Here is a 6,000-nt window from a genome sequence, read left to right as displayed (position 1 = left end):
ATGGGTTGGTTTTTGTTTTGTTTGTTTTCAAGAGAAACATAAACCTAACACCTACACTTGTGAAGCACTTTTCAATGAACTTTTAAGCTGAATCCTTTTTTTTGCTCATATTCCTGGCAACAGTTGTCCCTTCTAGCATCTGAGGTTGTGGTTAGACGAGATGACTGCGCCAATCCTAAGGCTGTGGTTAGACACGATGAATGTGCCAGATCAAGCAGCTTGCTACTATCAAAAGGGATGAGGAGTCTGATATCCTCTTCCTCCAACTTTCAGTCAAGGTACTCTGCTCCCCCATTTCCACCAAATGAGCACATGGTGCTCACCTAACCACTTAATGAGCACATGTAGTTTATTGAACTCGAAGGAAATTACTTCTTTTTTTAATTTTTTTTTTCTGGGCTAGTTTTCTGCCATGTTAGCACTCTGGACTGGCTGAACTGCATGCACAGAAAAATGGCAGAGCCACCAAAAGGCACGAGGTAAAAGGAGGGGGGCCAGACTCATCAGCTACTGCTGAACTCTTCCTCACCTTTCCTCAACTTATTTATTTTAGGCCTCCAATAATTCAGTCTGCTACAGATAATGCACACGCTTCTGCAGATCCCTCATTGCCATTTTCATTTTCTATTACCTATGATTAGCAATACACAAGGAGGCAAGATTATTTTTAGAATTTGTTTGCCTAGAAATGCACTTAGGAGGAACAGAAGCTTTTTTTATATGGTCATGAAATAAATTTTAAGAAAATCAAATATACAATTTCTCTGTTTCACAGGTTAAAGAAATATCCATCCCTGTTACATTTGAGAGGAAAAGGGATATGGGTGTCCTGTGAAAGAAAATTTTCTATCAGTCTTGTTAAACACTGAAATTTTATTAAGGCGGGAGCACAATTTGGATGGACATAATCAAATTTGGTTGACATTACTGAGGGCATAATTTGGCCTGCAAATTTTTTTATAAATGGTGATGATGGAAAAGGCAAAGAACCTGTGTCAGCCAATGAACAAGCAAGTCCCTGTCAGGCTCAAAATTAATTCTATTCTAGAAAACAAAAAAAGGAAAACAGACTTAGAAAATTTCAATGAAGCCCAACTCAAACATCCTGTTATTTATTTGTTAATCTTTAAATTCACTTGACAGCAAGCACCAAAGTGAAAGTGATGTTGAGTGCCATGACAAATTTGCTCAAATGCTTATTTTCTGAACCTTTTAGCTGAAAACATCTATATTTAATCACAGTTTTAAACTAGCCAAAAAGACTGTTTACTCTGAATGTAAAGGGAAAATACTGCAAAGTTGAAAGAGGTATTTCTGTTTCTGTAAATGCATTTTTTTAATCCACTTACAGACAAGGGTCCTTGGCACAGTTACAATCTTCTATTAAGCTTAGGAGACAGGCAGACATTACCCACTGTCAACAAATGCAATCTCGCACCACAATGGAGTGAAAAGCTCCCTAGACAAATGTTAGCATAAAACCTTCTTGCAGTACTTAATTGCAGCCTTCAGAAATAAGAGAGATGAAGTTATCAGTATATCTGAACCATCACAGTGAATGAAGAGAGCTTTTTTCTTGTTCAAAATTGAAGGCTGAGTTGAGACACAGCCAGGGAAGGAGACCCACACTGCTCTGGGCACACAGAGGCGCAGCTGAAACAACAGCACTTCCCCCTAAGGGCTGCTGTGTTTTCATCTGCAGGAGTCAGAAGAGAAGAGATGTGGTCTAAGGGAAGGCATGGTTGCCCAGCTGGCAGCTGCTGCCATCCTCTCTTAGTTAGCTTTTGGCAGATAATACATGGCACTGAGCTGGAGCACCCAGCTTAGTGGTGTTTAGGCATTTCTACCACATCTGTTGTGATTTTTATGCCATGCCTGGAGTACCATCTACACAGCCAAAGAAAAGAAGTTTCACCAACAAGCTGAAGTCAGATAAGGACAGTCCCATGCCACCCTATCACTGGGCACCTTCCTTTCAACATAGCTCACTGGAGACCATGGACAGAAATCCCCATGCAGTGAGAAGAAAACACTTGAAAATGCACGCATCAATGACAAAAAGAGCTATTTTCAGAATGCACTGCTGCCTGCCCCAGCTGGCTTGAACAACCAGTGTGGAAGCCAAGGGATGGGAAGAACCCAAGAGTCAGAGGCTTTTGCTGCCACTGGGTCTGGCACCACAGTCCCACCAAGAACTATCTCAGAGACTGCTGCCTCTCAGTGTGGAGATGGGGGAAAAAAACCTCTCCAACAAAAGTCACGTGAACTTTCATGTGGAAATAGCTGAGGGGAGAAGCAGACCACTACAAAGTGGTGCAGTCTCCCATCCCTGGAGATGTTAAAGAAACAACTGGACGTAGTACTTACTCCTGTAGTCTAGTTGACAAGGTAGTGATCAGACAAAGGCTGGAAGTCTTTTCCAACCAAGATGATTCTGTGATGGGAGAAAGGGGCACCAGAGACTTTACGGTCCAACCACGACCTCCATGCATGCGCTGACATGGTTCCCCCTCCATTTAAAGTACACACACAAAATAAGTAAGTTCCTTTAACAATCTTAAATGTAAGGTGAAATTTCTCAGAATAGAAAAATTACAATTTTTTACTCATCCCTTTATTTACTTAATGAAGAAGACTTCAACTTCTGCTTTGAACCAAAGCATTCCCTCACATACATTTGATTTCCTAAACAGATTATGCCTTCTGTGAGCTTAACCTAGATGACATGTTTGGAAACTGCCATGACACCTTTCTAGGACAAAGTATAGCTGGTGAAAACGAACTATCTGCTTGAATAATTCTAACGTCTGGTTTGTCATCTCTGTAGATTAACTAACCATCTTAAACAAATAAGGAAACTTTGTCACTTTTTCCATTCAAGAAGCACACTTCTGCATCACAGATTTCTTTATTGCAAGTCTTGAAAAACAGAACTTAAAGTCTTAGGTCATAAAAGTTTGTTTTATGATATAGTCTTTTGAGGGTACTGGATTTACTCTCATCAACAGAATGCAAGCCATTATTACATCTTTCATTGCCTTTTTTATAGCCCTATCTCACATTTTAAGCTGCACAAGAAGAAAACAATTTCCCAAAGGATTTAGTTCTCCTTTTAGATGAGGATCTCTGAAAATTGGTATCACTATTCCGAACACCAATCCCTATTCTTAAAATCCTAACGCAAATGACAAGCAGCAGTAATCAAAATCACTAAAGAAATCCCACTGGGTTTTTCCATCGCATGACCTTGTTTCCATAATCAGAGTTCCAGCATCCCTTTTAGGGCTGCGGAGAGTTTCATGACAAGCAGCACAAGCACCTCCTTCAAATTTTATATTCCCAAGGGCTGAAGAGGAACATGTAGGAAACAAAGGCATGCTGTATGGTGTTGATCTATACTCTGCAAATATCCAGAGTCAACATAAACACACATGCAATATAACCACTGATATGACAACCAAAATATACCCACTCACCTTTCTCTTTAATCAGAACCACTTAAGTAACAGGGTTTCAGACACAAACTGAAAATGGTAGGCTTATTTTCAGGATAACAAGTAGATTTACTAGTGAGACAGAGACAGCTAAGGTATTTTTATACATAAAATTGCCAGAAGTAATTTCAATTTTTATTTATTTTAAAGTTAATTTTTATTATTCAGAGGCACAGAAGTTAAATGTCTCTGTGCCACCACCAGCACATCAGAGCTTGCAGAAACTTTAATACAGAAAAGACTTCTGTTAATAGGTTCATCTTCCACATTTAAAATTAATTTGCTTTTCACACTATCAGTCAAAGAGGCACCATGATTCCAGCTACCAAATCATTAATGATACTACTGAACTCCCCAGATGAAATATGATTGACAATCATTTTCATACAGGTTTAGCTGCATCTTCCCAAACACTGGCAAAGGAACTTTTGTAGCATGTTGATCAAACTTCAGCTGCTCCAAATACATAAAAACTGTTTAAAGACACAAGTTGTATGGAGCTAGGGTACCTTTTAACTTCTTCTACTGCTTCAAATAAATACTTTCTACCAAAACAAAGTACAGATTGCAAGTCTATGAACAAGTAAATGCAAGGAATGGCAGTTCTAAAACTAGACCAGAGAAAGTCTCTCTGCATTACAGACGGTGGCACAAAGATGAAATCCTGCTACCCAGCTGTTTGCAGTCCCCTCAGCTACTAGAAGCACACAAGACCAATCCATATTTGTGCACAGAGCAGGGAATTCAGACAGCCTGAATCCCCCTCACACCCTTCCTTTCCACTTTTGAAAATGGTTACATTTGCCAGGTCCTGAAAGGTGACCTAGTCAATTTTCAACAGTCAAATAAATTAATAAAAAATGGGTCACTCACATAAAACTATATTTAACCACATGCTACCCTTTGGAGCAACAAGCAAAAAACAATGAATGTGGCCTGAAAGGTGAACGAAGGACACATACAAGGAAACATTTTTTCTTCACAACAGTATGAAATCTTAGATCTGGGACTCATCCTTAAAAGACTACACATTTCCCTGAATTCAAAATAGCTCAGTAATTTCTCACCATAACCTGCTTTTTTCCCAGTCCACAGAGACCCACGGATTTGAAAATATATGGTTACATTTTTTTAATGTAATGAACAAATTGCATTTTCAAATTGATTTTCTTGATGTCACAGCACAGTATCAATCTTCCTCCCTTTTGCTCATTTTTCCCTGCATAATGAAACATTCTTCTAAATATCAATGGCTAAAAAAAAATGCTTTTGGACAGAGATGTTGAAACAGAGCAATACCAAGACAGGACTTTTAAAAAATCATTCAGTAAACAGAAAGCAACATGGAATTTCATTCTGGCTCAGATAAAAAACCCCCAACCCTCAAATAACTGGTCATCTATTTCTGTGAAGGAGAAAAGCTCTGAAGATGTGAGCTGTGCTGGTGCCAGGGGAAGCCAGTGGCATACTCCATGCCTGATACCTGCATTGACACAGCATTCCCAGCCAACTCACTTTTTATCTAAGCTGCCTTTGGAGAAACTAGACACCATGAAAACCTCAGTCATCCTGTAACCTGGCACATTATCAAAGCCTCCTAACACACAATTACTGTGCTTCATGCCTTTGGACTTTTTTCCTTTGACTAAACAAAACCCCCCACAATGGAATAAGAAACTTTCCAAGAGAAATTATGTTTGACAGAAGATCAATGATGCAGAGGCGTTGGAAGGAAAAAAGCCAGTGCTGTTTTGTGTACACCTCCAAGCTTATAAATGGCTTGCTCTTAAACCTAGATGCCCCTTCCCCTCACATCAGCATTTGATACTATTACTGGGAAGTCTGAGGTCTTCTTTAATCACATTAAGGAGTTTGCAATTTTCTTACGCAATACAGTGACTTTATCATGCTGCCTGTAGTTATCCAGCCATTCCCCTAGTTTTTTGCCTTGTCTGCAGTAACACTCAGTGGAATCTGACTCACCATGTCAACAACACAAGCTACATATAAATATGAATAACCTAGGAAGCAAGCACCCAGCTGCTGCTTTAATGCATTAGCACATGTATAGTTATGCACATGCCTAAAAGGAACTGCCATAAACCTCCATAAAGAAACAAATAAGCTCTTGTGAGTGAAAACTGAAAGCCTGCCCAGAAATCTGAATCCTGCTAGTCATCACTTTCAAGGCTCAAGCTAGCATGACAAAGCCTTTTCAAGTAAGGGTCTAAGTGAATCTGAAAGAGACACACTTTATATTCACCTCTCAGAATACCACAGATTTTTAAAGCAAGCTTTAACGGAACGGGAAGCCACAGATCATAACTGACTAGAGCATTAAAGAAATAAAATTCAATTCTTTCAAGCTCCTGTCATCTAAGCTTGTCTGCATCTCCTTTTAATACCTTTAAACAACTGCTCTGTGAGCTACTAAACTAGGGGAGTCCAATGTCACACTGCTTGTGTCCTCTCAGCCCTTTAACTCTATATGTAGATCCTGTGCTAC

The 6,000-nt window shown here is 39.4% G+C and overlaps 1 protein-coding gene across 1 annotated transcript in view; it reads right to left on the bottom strand.

Moving 5' to 3' along the window:
• The window catches only part of JARID2 (jumonji and AT-rich interaction domain containing 2), a 212,134-nt gene that overhangs the window by 113,163 nt on the left and 92,971 nt on the right, over positions 1–6,000 (bottom strand). The gene's annotated exons all lie outside the window — the stretch shown is intronic.

The sequence above is a fragment of the Geospiza fortis genome, unplaced genomic scaffold, assembly GCF_000277835.1.
Source record: "Geospiza fortis unplaced genomic scaffold, GeoFor_1.0 scaffold104, whole genome shotgun sequence".
NCBI classification, from domain to species: Eukaryota; Metazoa; Chordata; class Aves; order Passeriformes; family Thraupidae; genus Geospiza; species Geospiza fortis.
Note: the sequence above shows the minus strand (reverse complement) of the source record. Positions and strands in the feature narration are given on the sequence as shown.